The sequence below is a fragment of the Triticum dicoccoides genome, chromosome 7A, assembly GCF_002162155.2.
Source record: "Triticum dicoccoides isolate Atlit2015 ecotype Zavitan chromosome 7A, WEW_v2.0, whole genome shotgun sequence".
Taxonomy (NCBI): domain Eukaryota; kingdom Viridiplantae; phylum Streptophyta; class Magnoliopsida; order Poales; family Poaceae; genus Triticum; species Triticum dicoccoides.
The window spans coordinates 562,536,220-562,552,796 of NC_041392.1; the positions used below are offsets into that span (position 1 = coordinate 562,536,220).

Genomic DNA, 16,577 nt, shown 5'->3' on the forward strand with positions numbered 1-16,577 from the left:
AATTATTACAAGGGATCATCTTATTTAAGCTACCGTCGTTCTAAGCAAATAAGATGTAAAACATGATAAACATCACATGCAATCAAATAGTGACATGATATGGCCAATATCATTTGCTCCTTTTGATCTCCATCTTCGGGGCTCCATGATCATCGTTGTCACCGACATGACACCATGATCTCCATCATCATGATCTCCATCATCGTGTCTTCTTGAAGTTGTCTCGTCATCTATTACTTCTACTACTATGGCTAACGCTTTAGCAATAAAGTAAAGTAATTACATGACGTTTATGTTGACATGCAGGTCATAAATAAATAAAGACAACTCCTATGGCTCCTGCCGGTTGTCATACTCATCGACATGCAAGTCGTGATTCCTATTACAAGAACATGATCATCTCATACATCACATATATCATTCATCACATCCTTTGGCCATATCACATCACAAAACACTTGCTGCAAAAACAAGTTAGACGTCCTCTAATTGTTGTTGCAAGTTTTTACGTGGCTGCTATAGGTTTCTAGCAAGAACGTTTCTTACCTACGTCAAAACCACAACGTGAATTGCCAATTTCTATTTACCCTTCATAAGGACCCTGTTCATCGAATCTGATCCGACTAAAGTGGGAGAGACAGACACCCGCCAGCCACCTTATGCAACTAGTGCATGTCAGTCGGTGGAACCGGTCTCACGTAAGCGTATGTGTAAGGTTGATCCGGGCCGCTTCATCCCACAATGCCGCCGAATCAAGATAAGACTAGTAACGGCAAGATAATTGACAATTTCGACGCCCACAACTGCTTTGTGTTCTACTCGTGCATAGTAATTACGCATAGACCTAGCTCATGGTGCCACTGTTGGGGAACGTAGCAGAATTTTATAAATTTTCTACGCATCACCAAGATCAATCTATGAAGTCATCTAGCAACGAGGGAGAGAAGAGTGCATCTACATACCCTTGTAGATCACGAGCGGAAGCGTTAAGAGAACGGGGTTGATGGAGTCGTACTCGACGTGATCCGAATCACCGAAGATCCTAGCGTCGAACGGACGGCACCTCCGCGTTCAACACACGTACGAAGCGAGGACGTCTCCCGCGCCTTGATCCAGCAAGGAGGAGGGAGAGGTTGAGGAAGAGGGCTCCAACAGCTGCACGACGGCGTGGTGGTGGTGAAGCTGCAGTACTCCGGCAGGGCTTCGCCAAGCTCTTATGGAGGAGGAGAGGTGTTGGGGAGGGGAGGGGCTGCGCCTTTGATGTTGTGTGCAGCCCTCCCCTCACCCCTCTATTTATAGGGGAAGGGGGAAGGGGGCCGGCCCCCTCTAGATGGGATCTAGAGGGGGCGGCGGCCAAGGGGAGGGGGGCTTGCCCCCCAAGCAAGGGGGCGCCCCCCTTAGGGTTTCCCCCCAACCCTAGGCGCATGGGCCCTAGGGGGGTGTGGCGCCCCAGCCCACTTGGGCTGGTTCCCTTCTCCATACAGCCCATAAGGCCCCCCCGGAAGAGGTGGCCCCTCCAGTGGCCCCGGTACAATACCGATATGCCCCCGAACCTTTCCGGCGACCGTATGACAACTTCCCATATATAAATCTTTACCTCCGGACCATTCCGGAACTCCTCGTGACGTCTGGGATCTCATTCGGGACTCCGAACAACATTCGGTTATCACATACAAGTCTTCCTAACAACCCTAGCGTCACCGAACCTTAAGTGTGTAGACCCTACGGGTTCGGGAGACATGCAGACATGACCGAGACGACTCTCCGGTCAATAACCAACAGCGGGATCTGGATACCCATGTTGGCTCCCACATGCTCCACGATGATCTCATCGGATGAACCACGATGTCGAGGATTCAATCAATCCGTATACAATTCCCTTTGTCAATCGGTACGTTACTTGCCTGAGACTCGATCGTCGGTATTCCAATATCTTGTTCAGTCTCGTTACCGGTAAGTCACTTTACTCGTACCGTAATGCATGATCCCGTGATCAACCACTTGATTGATCACATTGAGCTCATTACGATGATGCATTACCGAGTGGGCCCGGAGATACCTCTCCGTCATACGGAGTGACAAATCCCAGTCTCGATTCATGCCAACCCAACAGACACTTTCGGAGATATCTGTAATGTACCTTTATAGTCACCCAGTTACGTTGTGACGTTTGGCACACCCAAGGCACTCCTACGGTATCCGGGAGTTGCACAATCTCATGGTCTAAGGAAATGATACTTGACATTCAGAAAAGCTACAGCAAACGAACTACACGATCTTTGAGCTATGCTTAGGATTGGGTCGTGTCCATCACATCATTCTCCTAATGATGTGATCGCGTTATCAATGACATCTAATGTCCATAGTCAGGAAACCATGACTATCTTTTGATCAACGAGCCAGTCAACTAGAGGCTCACTAGGGACGTGTTGTGGTCTATGTATTCACACATGTATTACGATTTCCGAATAACACAATTATAGCATGAACAATAGACAATTATCATGAACAAAGAAACATACTAATAACCATTTTATTATTGCCTCTAGGGCATATTTTCAACACAGGCTACAACAAATTTTGTGACAGAAGGTAGAAAGTAGAAGTCTTACATCTTTTTCAAAGCTCTGGCGATTGTTGGCTTGGAGCTCTTGAACCTGCTTTACGCATACAATGCAAGTCAAATCTCGGCCTCTTGTTATAGTCATAGTATGATCTCCCCTGAAATCCTCGTCATGGGCCACCATCTCCAAACCTTCATGGGCCAGAGAAGATAATAAAATGCCAAACAGATCGAGAAAAGTGTCATAATAAGTATTTATTTTTAGTTGCAGTAGAAAGATCGAGCCTAGGAGTATCTATTTTTTTGTTTCGTTGTGCGTTGCATTTGGAGCTGCATAAAAAATTGATCATTGCATTCTTCCAAATCCAGAATGTCCAGTCTTTGCCAATGTGGCCCATTACAATCATCATACAGTGCATTGAGAAAAGAAAGAAAGAAAAAAGAAAAAAAGAGGAACAGGCAAAGAAGAAATTATTGCTATATTTTTGCTAGAAGATAACATGGCCTATATGACTACATTGATCTAGGCAAAGATCTTTACCCAAGATCCTTCTCTAATTATCAAATATTCATGCTTGGAGTCAAAACCAAACAAACTTGCATCTTGACCTGCCTACACTCTATGCTTACAACACCGACCGTACACTGCACTTCATCCACAGTGCAAACTGAAAGACATGCAGCTCTTGTTTGAGAACCAAAGAGATATGCACACACATCATGGTACTGAAAGATGATAGAGTTACTGGAAGATAATAGAGTTGTGATATGTGATATATATAAAAACTCGCAACGTGCAAAATCAGAACACAAAATTCGAATTGATCTAGCTAGTGAGCGAATGATGCTTACACAATCTGAATCTGCTGCTGCCCATGCGGGTTGGGATCACTGCGGTAGAAGGTGCAGCCCCTGCTGAACTGGAACGGCAGCCCCTCCCACTCTACACCCATTACACAGATCATAATCATACCCTGCTCCACCAGCTCAAGCATCCGAATTCCAGAACAAAAACGGCCCAGCCAGGTGAAGAAGGATTTAATTTGCGTACCGAGGTGCCAAGTAAGTGGATGGCGGAGGGTCATGGCCGTAGATGTCGTCGATGACAAAGTGGAGATGAGGGCTGACACGCCCATGAAGTCACCAAAGAAGGCCACCACTTGGTCCTCCCCCACCATGGACCGTCGGAAGCCAGGAACAACAGGTCATCACACACGCATACCTCCACATCAGCTCCGCCAGCGTCGCCTAATGCATCCACAACACAAAGTTGAGTCCCTACAACCATCCGAGCGTGATGTTGAAGGCAAAACAAATAAGAAAGCTCATCTTACCGTCATCCCGTGCACCTCCACATGGCGTTCGCCGCCGAATTGGTCGGCACTGGTGCTGCTATGCACATCCGGTGCACGCCCTCAATAACCAGGTCTGTGTGGACGGCGGACAAAAAGAAAAGGAGAATAAACAGTCTTTTCTTCAATATTATCATATAGGTAGAGATAGTGATAGTGAAGTTTTTTTCCAGCGAACCTTCAAAGGTTCCAAGAATGATTTGTATGTTGTTTACATTATAATAATGAATTGTTTTGAACTTTTAAAGTGGACTGGATTTGAATAGTGAACTACTAAAATTTAAATAGTGAACTCCTCCAATTTTACCCTGCCCAAAAACAAGAACTTCTGCAATTCCGTTTTATGGAGAACACACCACTCTTCTTACTTGTAATTGCTTTTTATAAGCTGTATAAGAGCAACCGCACTGTGTTTTTTTATTTTTTTAAAATGAAGAAAAATCATCTCTTATAGGCATAACAACAAACAAGTGGAGGGCACCCTGAACATCAAATTTGTATATTAGCACATCTGGCAGAAAATATATTTTGCTAATTCATGAATCAGTCCGCATGCATTAGCCATCACATTAGCAGGTAGCATAGATACACGTCATTCTGTAGCTGTGCATCAATTAGAGAGAGAGAGAGAGAGAGAGAGAGAGAGAGAGAGAGAGAGAGCTGTTTTCGGTGCATCAAAAGAGGAACTTTTGGTGGCTGCTCTGAATCAAATAGCAATCGAATCTCAATACTAATTAGAGAAGGGAGAGGAACTTACAGTTGCTGCTCTGTATCAAATGTGCCGATGCGACACATGTTTTCCCTATTACCTAGGCGGCTGGCGAGCCCATCGAGCTAGGGTATATTGGGCTCCCTCCGGCGGCGTCTGGCGAGTCAGCCATGGCCATTACAACGGGCACCACCTGCATCGCGAGATCCACATCAGCTCGTGAAGGGAGAGAATTGGCGGCCCGCGGAGGGAGAGGAGAGGACACTCTGGGAGAGGAGGAGTGGATCCAGCAAAGCAAGATCCATGGCGACTGGGGGAGGGATAGGAGCAGCGTGCAGCGAGAGAAGCACGGCGTGCAGCGAGAGAAGCACGGCGTGCAGTTTTTCTTAGAAAAATAACGATTCGGTTTAGAAGAAGAAGAAGAAGATACCCAGGTTCGAGTCCTGTCCCCATCGAAATCCTTTTTAACGCATCGTTGGCTTGTCGGCCTTCTTCTGGGCCACGGATGCAGCCCAGGATGCAGCCAGTCGAGGCCCAACGGAGCAATGTGCGAGAAAAATATCGCATCCCTCACGTCATATAGATATAGATAATAGTATATGCACGTAAAATAGTACCACCTCGGATGTAGAAACTAGTATAGATGAAAAAACTGAAAGCGTAAATTCACGAAAAGAAGCGTATTGTGACGGTGAGCCCGACAAAGTCAATCTGTGCTTTATTATTATTAGGGAAAGATTTATTTGGTTTACTAGCAAAAGGGCCCGTGCGTTGCAACGGGAGGAAAATATATCGCATGCCTCTAGCCCAATAGCCCCATGGCTAAAAGCCCCCACAAGTTTACGCCCTCTATTTCAACACATCACATTATTCATGACAAACAGGAGCATAACGGGACAAATGGGCAACGAACGATGGAAAAGAAGAAAAATATTCTCCAATAAAATTTCACAAAGTGTTTCGAAAAAATGTAAAGCTAGTTTGTAATTTCACGAAAATGCCACTTCTAGAATGCATAAAAACATAATCCGGCCAATCATTTTATATTGATATGTTCACACACTTAAGTTGTGCTATTATTGCCTCATGTTTCAATTGGTAAATAAGAAAATTGATGATGTCGGGTGTTGTTTGAGGATGAAAATTGTTCTCTCGCATACCCTTAATCAACTCAAACACTCTGATATGTAAATTCAGGCATATACATTTAGCTTGTACTACAAAAAAAGTAAAGCTAGAAACCTAGCAAGTACTATTACTTTTCAAGGACCAAAAACTTGAAAGAGCACAGAAAAAATGAAGAACATCCCTCTAGTGGAAGCACTACATGCATTTGTGAGTCCAAGCATAGTATCTCCAATAAATTATTCAGAAAATAAACATGCCTCAAAAATTTAGAGACCTCATGACAGGTGGACTGATGCCCAATATATCTTTAAATAAACAATGAGCATGTTTCCCCAGGTAATCTGATGAACTGAAGCAAATTATCCGCAACAAATAGAAAAGAAAATTAGTAGATCATCCAAGGATCAAATGGGCAAACAGTAATACAATCTTGAAAAGAAACACCAATTTCAGTAAATCTTACCACAAAAAATTGCAGTTCTGTCTCACTTCTTTCCTTGTACCCAAAATAATTCCAAAAATACCATACCGCAAATTACAAAAATTCCGCAGGCCTCATGAAAGGTAACCTGATGTACTTTAGGCCCAGTATAGTGCTTCTACTTAGCCTAATAGGGGCAGCACCATTCAAAAAACTAACAAATCAAATCAATCAAATGCAAGCTTTTTGTTCACTGTAACTATTCCGCAAGACTGTGCTCAAATATAAGCTATTTAGAGGATCACAACTATAGTACTGTGCGATATTTAGAAATCAGCATGTGCGCGCAAGTGCAGCTCAATTGCATACCAGTTTCGTGATGGCAACTAAATCTGAAGTCCAAAAGCTTAAGTAACCTCAAAGTTGAAATATCGCATCCTTGCAGCTATGTTTCCACTGACAAATTGACTTCTTGCTAATGGAGCAACCCAACTATTAGCCGTAACATAATAAAAATACTGCAGTGATACATTCTTGTTGGTAAGAAACATAATTTTAGTGCTAGAGATAAATTATTTGTTTCACCGTGCTAGAGATAAATTCTTTATTCCACCGAAATGACATAATTTTTATGTTCGGAAAACTTGATGTTTTGGCAAGATCCTTGTGCAAGTGAACCGATTCACCGATAAGACATTGATATTCTAAGTGAATAAGTAAAGCATATATAACCACAAAATGGTACCGGATAAAAGAAACTAGCAATGCAATGAAGATAATAACAAAGAAAGGAACTCCAAACATAATCAACCAGCAAAAAACATTTAAAATAAATTTTGCAAGAAAACATGCCCGTGCATTACAACGGGGCATAAATATTCTAGTGATGATAAATCATTCTATGTAGAAGTTCTTAGAGTGACATAAGTTCAGATCCAAACAAAGTTACTATTGTACTTTGCATAAATCAGCTGAGCTAGTGGGTAAATTTAGTCAGTAAACCACGCAATTCAGACTTAAAAAAGATTCCAAGGTGTAGTACGGAATCACGGTTTGCCACAAATAAAGGCTAAGTTGAACTACTATAAAATATAGGAGGTTGCCCAGAGAATAGTCAGGAACTCCTAGGTGCTCCTACCAAAGTGCAGATTGACGATGCAAACCACAATTAATAATGTGCATGAGCAATTAAACAATGGGCCACCTACAATTCAGATTAGCACAGAAGAGAACTACTAAACTATGAGCTCCCCTAAAAAACAACCCATAAACAGAAATATCAAGGGGCCAAATTTATTGTGTTTTTTTACCTTGTGCAGACTTAGCCTTGTCATACTGGCTTCGCGCAGATGAATCAGTCTTCCTTACACTCAACCAATGTAGTTGCACTTGCACATCTGCCGGACTGGTACACGGTAACATGACAATCTGAGTCGTTCAGATTCAGCTCGTCTGGGTAGAGATGTACTACTTGTTCTCTTCTCTTGGAGGCTGGCTTGATTTGGAGATCTCCTCACATTGCAGAAGAATCACTTCTGATTCCCTCCACCAGAAGAACTCAAGAACAAAAGCGCTCAAACATAGTATGCGAAAGAATTTCCAGAAACCAAATCGACCACACGACGAGCTAACAACCTTCTCCTGTTCAGAATTCCAATAATAGAAAAATAAATTTGGAAATAAATTAAGACTGTATCTTATTCTCTTAAAACTGAGGATTTGCAAGCATTTAAGACCTTCTGCTCTCTGTACCACATTTTAAAGATATACTCATATAGATAACCTTGAGAAAAAAGTGTTCATCGCATTTTTCCCTTCTAAGATGTTAGATAGATACTACAACCTAATAAATATTCATGGATCAATTGCAGTAGTTGATGTCTAGTATCATTTGTTTGAGTTAATCAATGAATTATAGGTATCAATAGGACTTCACCTCATTCCACTTCTATTGCCCTTGTTCCGATATTGATTTGACACCAGCCTCTCTAGTAGACGGAGAATCCATGTCAATAACAGCCTCTCAAGTCTCAAAGTACATACTCATAAAATCCTCCTCAAGTAATTTTATTGTTTCCATAAGCAATCATGAACCTACTGTACCAACATGAACAGTCAATACATATTAGTAGTGTACACAGAAATACATATCACATACTCTTGCCATCTCTCGCACTCATGATGATCACATACTGTTGCTTCTGATCACAGATAGTCCTCTCCCTCAAACAAATACATCTATACGAATTGGGCTGCATATAATTAGGAGAACGTTATGGACCTCAAGGTGGGTGCAGAAATTTATCAGCTCAATCTACCTCCCATCACTGAAAAGACAGAAGAAAAAATTGCTTAGTTCTGAATTTCATCGAGCATCTAATAAATAATTTAAATAGTGATGACACATTGAGCTGGAATCAGTTGAAACAGAGGTAGTACATCATAGTCGGTTAGGTAGTGCAGTCACTACCCACTAAAAAAAGTAATGACATATCCTACAGGAAAACAACAATCAGAAAATGATTATAAAAAAACAAATATGTTCCCCATAGTCCGTTGCCTATCGCTTAGAGCATACACGCACTGTGACATTTCTGATGAACATCACTGGACAGAACCTAAAACTGGAGTAACATGGAGCAACTTCAGAAAAATGAGCTTATGACGATGTATATGCCTACTTTCTGATTCTAAAATTTCATGATTCAGTTTACTGTTATTCTGCCCTACTTCAATCAAATAATCATGCAAACAAAGCATTCATATACATGCCAAGAATAATGCTAATTTTGGTGCTAACAGTAGGGGTGCTCGGGTGTATAACGTCAAGGAACACACTAACAGGTTGTTTTTCCTGGAACTTTGTTCCTTCTATGAAATCTGAATATAAATGCAACTGGAACATAACTATCACTCAAACTTTTGACTCTGTGTAGGCCCAAACTTGGTCGGATTAGCATGGTTCAGTTTAGAATATAGGAACACCACAACGGATGTAAACTCCAAGGTGTAAGTCAATACTGAATCTTCAGATATGTGTCTTGTTCAGACAACAAACAATCCTGAACAAATCTCTAAAAAAAAATCAGAGATGCAAACATGCTAGCCTCAGGTGTAGTAACTTTCATGGGGAGAAATACCTCTGGTGTAGCCACCTCAGGCGATGGAGGGCTCGACGGGTGTTCTTCTTCCGCCGGCGAACTCGGCATAGTACGGCTGGACGGATGATTTTCCTCCGCCAGCGACATTGGATGCTCCTCTGAGAGTTGCAATGTGATGGGATTTGATGGAGATTCTGGTCGAGGGACGCAGCCTGATGGACGTTCTGGTCGAGGATCCCTCCTTATGACAGCCAAGTCCAATCCGGGTCGGGTACTACATGCTTTTGCGTTGGAGAAGAACAGAGACTCGAACTCGATTACATTGGAAATTGACTTATGTTGGAGAAGGACACGGTCTCCAATTCCATCCAAATCATGACAGCACACTGAAGATTCAGAGAACTGAAGCTGGCCTCGCTGTTGTGTTCGGGCGTCCATCCAAATCACGACACTGCACTAAAAATTCAGATAACTGAAGCTCGTTGTTGTGGACACTGAACCGAAAATTCAGATAACTGAAGCTTGCTGTTGTGTTTGTGTATCTATGTGATGGGGGGCCGTCCGAGCATCTGGCCGTGGGAGGCAAGGATGTGTGCGGAGCGCCGGTTGCTGGAGGCCAGCGGCGTGCTATGTTGTAGCTTCGTTGATGCCTGCAGTAGCGAGTCCATCTTCTCCTCGGCGCGGCGCCTAGCCGCACCAGCTCCACGCCAATCACCTCGGCCGTCCACTCCTCGCGCACCACTGACTGCACCAACCGCGGCAGGTCCAGCGTGCCGCCGTCGCCATCCTGCAGCGATGCGTGCGTCGGGGACTTGCCGTTGAGGAGCTCCAGCAAGAGCACGCCCAGAGAGTGTCGCCGCGCGTCCACCACCGCCGGGGCGTGGTAGCCGTCGGCGCCCGCAGCACGTCCTCAAACCACGGCGGCCGCCCTTGCCATTCGAGGCGCGTGATGTTGCTCTGCTGGAGCAGCGCCCCGAAGAGCGGGACCCTGAGGTCGCCAAGCAGAACGGAGAAGCTCCTACCGCCTGCTTGGCCTGCCGTCGGGAGGAGGACGACGAGAGGAGCGCCCGTTCGTCCGCCGCTTGGGCCACGGCAGCTGATTCGGCCCAGCCGCCCATGAAGCCGTCGTCCATCTGGAACCGCATCACCCCGCCTACCTTGGAGCTCGCTGCCTCCGACCACCTCTCCATCGTCCTCCGCCTCGATCCGCCCGTCCCATCTCCGGATGGCGCGCCGGAGAAGCTGGGCCGTAGATGCTTCATCAGGCTGCTGGCTACCTTCGCTGCCGCAGCGGCATCCTCCTCATTCTGATTCTCCCCTCGTCGTCACGACCTCGGGGTCTGCGCTGGTGGGTGACAGGTGCGCCGCCAGCTCGTAGTCCCCGTGCGACGCCGGGATGCGCTGTGCCTCCAGCTCCCCACTCGCCGGGGCCCCTGCTCCGCCACCTCGTCCATCCCGTTCGTCGCGGCGGCCTCCAACTGCCGGTCTGAATACCAAGAAAAAACAGAGGATACGCGAAAGGTTTTTTTTACCGAATCGTGTTCCCTAGAGCCACTTAGGTAGGGAGTGCGGGTTCAATTTCCAAAAAAGAGAAGGGTCTTTTTGCTAAAGCACGCGACGGACAACCAGAAGCAATCGCTGGTTTATTAGAGAAAAAAAGAAAGAGAGAGAGAGGGAGAGAGGGAGAGACTACTGGCTTTGCTTTGCATATTTTTGTTTTGGTTGTTTTTTTCCTTTTCTCTTTTCGCATAGAATAAGAATTATATTTCTATACATATTTAATATTTTTAAATTACATAAAACATATTTCGTATACATCAGAAACATTTTCCTACATATTGAATGTTTTCTCAATACATTATTAGTATGTTTGAAAAATATGTGAATTTGATGTCTATTTCTTATATATATTGTACATTATTCGTATACATAAGGAACCATTTTTTAACAACATTTTCATTTTTTAATACATGATGACATTTTTAAAATACAAATTTTTCTTTTTTTCTTTTCTTATTTGTCGGTTTGCATTGGTTTCCTTTTTTTCACACATGTCTATTTTTCGGTACACAATATATGTTTTTAGAGTACACGTGAAACATTTTTGATAAATATTGATTATTTTTTAAATACAAAATTTATGTTTTTTCAAATACATGATATAAATTTTTGTTTTAATATATTTTTTGACCACTTTTTTTAATACTTGGTCAAAAATTATCAAATACACATTGACCATATATTTTGTGGCAATAAACATTTTTTTAAACTACGTGAACTACTTTGAACACTGTATAAACATATAAAAAAAATATTCACAGACGTTTTCTGGAAACACGTGAATATTCCTTTAAAATTCCATGTACATTTTTAATGGCAATAAAAAAATTATAATCTATGCGTGCATTTTTTTACATTGTATAAACATTTTTTGTGTACACGTTGAACAACTTTTCAAATATATGATTAACATTTTTTTCAAACACAGATTTTTGTGTCAACTTTTTTCATACAGCTTCTACTCCCTCTGTTCCTAAATATTTGTCTTTTTAAAGATTTCAAATAGACTACAACATACGGATGTATATAGACATATTTTAGAGTGTAGATTCATTCATTTTGCTCCATATATATGGTCATTTGTTTAAATCTCTAGAGAGACAAATATTTAGGAACAGAGGGAGTATATTTTACGTATACAGCAGGTACATTTTTCAGATACATGTTTAACATTTTTAAAGTACGTCATTAACATTTTTTAAAACTTATATTTTTTTATCTTTAATTTTTCCTTACACGTTATACATTTTTATATACACTTTTAGTACTTTTCAAATACATGATTAACATTCTTTAAAACATATATTTCTTCTGACTTTTTTTCCATACACATTGTGCATTTGTCGTTTCATGTTAAATACTTTTCAAATACATGACTAACATTTTTTAAAACATATATTTTCTATGTCTACTTTTTTCATGCACATTGTATATTTTTTGTATACAACAGGAATATTTTTTACATACACATTTAATATTTTTCAGGTACATGATTAACAAAAACATTCATACATATGTTTTGATGTCTACTTTGTTTCCATACATATTGTTTAATTTTCATGTGCATTAAAAACATTTCTTATACATGTTTCACATTTTTCAAATGGGTGATTAACATTTTTCATACTTATATGTAAAGTGATTTTATAATACATATATTTAGAATATAAGCAAATTAAAAACAATAGCACTTCATTCTTTACATGATTAGTCCCATCTCTAGTAATTATTCCCCCGGTATTTCTTTTAACAAAGACACCTAAAGAGAATCTTAGATCTATCGAGAAAAAAAAAGGCCAATGCAATGGATAGATAACTGGATAACAAAGGCACCTAGAGAGAATCTTAGATCTATCGAGAAAAAAAGACCAATGCAATGGATAGATAACTAGATATAGAATGACCAGTAAACAATAAAATTAATTAGAAAAGCATACTAGTCTTATTTTTTTGATTGTATGTCATCCATCTGAGCTTGAAAACCGTATTAAACCAACAGTAAAGAAAAACGACGCCTGCAAATGCCTTTGCGATATTAGGTTCGAATACCGCAATAGCCACTCGGGTGAGATTATTTATTTCACATGCTACAGTGCTAGGTGGGGTTTTTTATTACGAGGGTACAATGCTAGGTGGTTAGCAGTAAGAATATCCATTGCAATTGTTCTAAGTACTTGTAAGAATTATCTGAAACGTGCAGAAACGATAAGCTCGAGCACTGCGTCTCTGCGCGCGAGCGTGGTCAGGCACGTCCGTTCCACGGACGGACGTGGACGTGTCGTCCAATCTTGGGTGCTCTTTTAGCCGTCGTGATCGCCCGGGAAGAAACGCTACGTGGTGCACCGGCGAACACACAGCAAAAGCGTACGCGCGAGCGCGACTTCATAGTTGTTCAATGAACCTGCCGCATGCACTTTTGAGACAAGTTTTGACGTGCACGTTTCCCGTTTATACTGATAGGCGGGGTGCTTTTTTTTTTGAAACTAGGTACTGCATTTTTTATTATCCGTGTCTGCGGCCGTACAGCGTACGAGACAGCTCGGTGGATGAGCGATTTGTCATGTTCCTGCCCTGTGGCTGCTTTTTTTTTTTGAGGGGGTGGGCTGCTTCTTCTAACTATCTGGGCTGCGTCCCACTAGGCCGTGAACCATGTAACCAGTGAGACTTGCGTACCGACTTAGGGGGGAAATCATACGTGCCGCTCAAGGCAGCACATAGTCAGGGCTTCGCACAGGGATGCCACTATGTCTCGTTTGACGGCAAACAGTCTCACTGGTCATTTTTCCAAAATCACTAATTAAGAAGTACTTATTGCAAAGAGCACTCCACTTTCCCAGGTCGCGACAAGTGGCGCACATGCAGCACGCCACTTGTCGCAACCTGAGAGTTTTCCCTTTTTTCATAGATCTGTTTATTCAAAACGTTTTATCTTTTAAACCGTGCGTCCAAATCTCGAACCGTTTTCACCGTTAAATTCCTCGCGTCGAGATTTTCAAAACTAGATCCCATGTTGATAGGTTTTGACGAACTTTTTTTAACGAAAAAACCGGATGAAATAAAAACCGGGCAAAAAAACCGGATTGGAAGCATGGTTTTTTTTTCCTTTCCGAAAGAGGCACGTCCGTGCCCCTCGCGAAATCACAACCGTGCCTCTCGTGGAAACAAAATCGTGACTCTCGTGAAAGGAAAAAAAATAGAAAACGCGTTTTTTTCCTGTTTCCGAGAGGGACGGCCGTGACTCTCGCGAAAGCACAATCGTGCCTCTCGCGAAAGCAAAACCGTGACTCTCACGAAAGAAAAAAAAACAGAAAACGCGTATTTTTTCCCCTTTCCGAGAGGCACGGCCGTGACTTTCGCGAGAGCACAATTGTGCCTCTCGCGGAAGCAAAACCGTGACTCTCCCGAAAGAAAAAAAAAAGAAAAAACGCGTTTTGTTTTTCCCTTACCGAGAGGCATGGCCGTGACTCTCGTGAAAGTACAACCGTGCCTCTCGCGGAAGCAAAACCGTGACTCTCGCGAAAGAAAAAAGACAGAAAATGCGTTTTTTTCATTTCCGAAAGGCACGGCTGTGACTCTTGCTAAAGCACAACCGTGCCTCTCGCAGAAGAAAAACCGTGACTTTCGCGAAAGGAAAAAAATGCGTTTTTTCGCGCAAAAAAAATTCAATTTTTTTTATCGGAAAGCTAAGAAAGACCGGGGGAAAACCAAAACGTTGGAAAAAACCGAAAAAAAATGTTTAAAAAGCCGAAAACACGTGCGAAAAAATAAAAAAAAATCGAAGGGAGCGTCCAGAGCGCGACACATGGCAAATGGCTGAGAGCGCGCCAAGTGGCGTTGATCATTGTGAGGCTCCCGAAGAAGCGCTCGTTAACTAGTTGCTCCCTCGTTTTTCGCCCCCAAGAAGTCGCAGAATGGGCCAGTCCAGCGTTTACCACACAGGCCTTCCGCCCTCTTTTCATCCTTTTTTGTTCACATATTTGCTTACAATATTTGCTATTATTTTTTAATTTGCTTATATTCTAAATATATGTATTATAAAATCACTTTACATATAAATATGAAAAATGTTAATCACCCATTTGAAAAATGTGAAACATGTATAAGAAATGTTTTTAATGTACATGAAAATTAAACAATATGCAAATCAAGTACTTCATTCTTTCCGAATAAGTGTCTTAACTTTGTACTAAAGCTAGTACAAAGTTAAGACACTAATTTTAGAACGGAAGGAGTACATGTTTGGCTTGAGTTGAAAAAAAAAACATCTTTGGCATTAGTACCTCTACTTCTACGTAATATGGTAATTCTGTATAATGGCATTTATGATCCCAAAACATAAGTGCGCAGGCATATTTAGACAAAATACCCCACCAAAGAATATGTGTATTTAGTTAAAATGCACCTCTAAAACTAAATTAAAGAAGTACTACTACGAAACACATCTATGCATATAACATCATTAGAAATATTCTAAAAAACGTTAGTCAATTATGCCTAGAAATTCGCACGGGCACACACCTGCTCAGCCATGCATGTCCAGAATCAACAAGGGTTCTCCGAACGAAGGGAGTGTACAACTGGGGCGCATCCCAACTTTTTTGTTGGAGACATAGAGCGGAGTTCTTCACGAAGTTCGAGACAAAGGAAAAAAAATCAAAGTTTCTCTATAGCCTCTTCGTTTTGAGACATTATGGCTTTGGGGTCGACCTCGGTAACAAAAAAGGAATCCCATGATTGCCTCGAGATCCGCAGAGTCATTGAATTTCGCACAGGGCCACATCAAGTTTTAAGTTTTAGTTGTTGAAAGTTACGATTTTTGTCGTTTGTTGTATCAAGTTTCAGCAGATGAAATTTAACAATGTTTTAAAAACTTGTCAAGACGTATTCAAAATGGGTCTTATATGACAGCCCTCGACCAATAAACACGAATATGAAAACCTAAATTACCTTGGACATTTGGTTTAAGAGACGAGAGATTAAAAATCGAAAGCCAAAAATAATGGGTCAGTCTCTCGCACATGCATGGCACAAATCCCCTTATGATATGTTTTCTGATCTACCTGAATTCTCAAGCAAAGTGGCCAAACATTTAAATGCCTCTCATTGCAAGGTAAACCCAAAAACACCACACTAGAGATGCTCGTCAATAACAAGACAAGAAAAGAGGAAGGAATGACACCAACAAGGGTGATTTCACTGCTCCACAGTGACTCATAAAGATGACTTCTACCCTCTTTCAAATGGACAATATCTAGACTATAGTTGTCTTTTGTGCTAGCAATTGTGTCTAGCAGTTTTCCATGCTGCTTTAAGTTGCCTCCCTAATCAACTTGCGGATAGCAAAGTTTGATGATGCCATTAAATCTTGCCTTGTATAGGACTAAGCTATATCAAGTGGCCCCTTTGGTCATCAAAACCCGTAAGCCACACCCGACCTCCAGCGTCGCTCTCACGGGTGACACGGCGGAACCCTAGCCGATAGCCACCATAGACCTCTTCCGCTTCTCACCCCCTCGCCATCACGGCCGACGGTGTCCGGGCGAGCTCTCTCGGCGCATGGCGTTTCCCCCCTTCAATTCAAGGATGAGGCGACGACCGTCCCTAGCGCCGGTGCTCCTCCCAGAGATGCGGCAACCCAGGCTATGCGACGACGCATGGCCTTCTCATCCATGGTGTTGCGGCGCGTCATAGGCTTCTGGTGAGGCACCATTTTCCAGTGCCCTTGTTGATCTCGGTGAGGCAT

At 42.3% G+C, this 16,577-nt stretch overlaps 1 long non-coding RNA gene across 1 annotated transcript; it reads right to left on the reverse strand.

The window, feature by feature from the left end:
• Window positions 1-2,505: 2,505 nt before the first annotated feature.
• LOC119327510 lies at window positions 2,506-10,719 on the reverse strand. Its single transcript, XR_005158545.1, has 8 exons — window positions 9,314-10,719; window positions 8,110-8,500; window positions 7,484-7,814; window positions 4,673-4,817; window positions 3,898-3,991; window positions 3,615-3,811; window positions 3,416-3,506; window positions 2,506-2,755 (listed from the first exon to the last, which is right to left on the reverse strand). It is a non-coding gene; the product is annotated as an uncharacterized LOC119327510 (long non-coding RNA).
• Window positions 10,720-16,577: the final 5,858 nt, after the last annotated feature.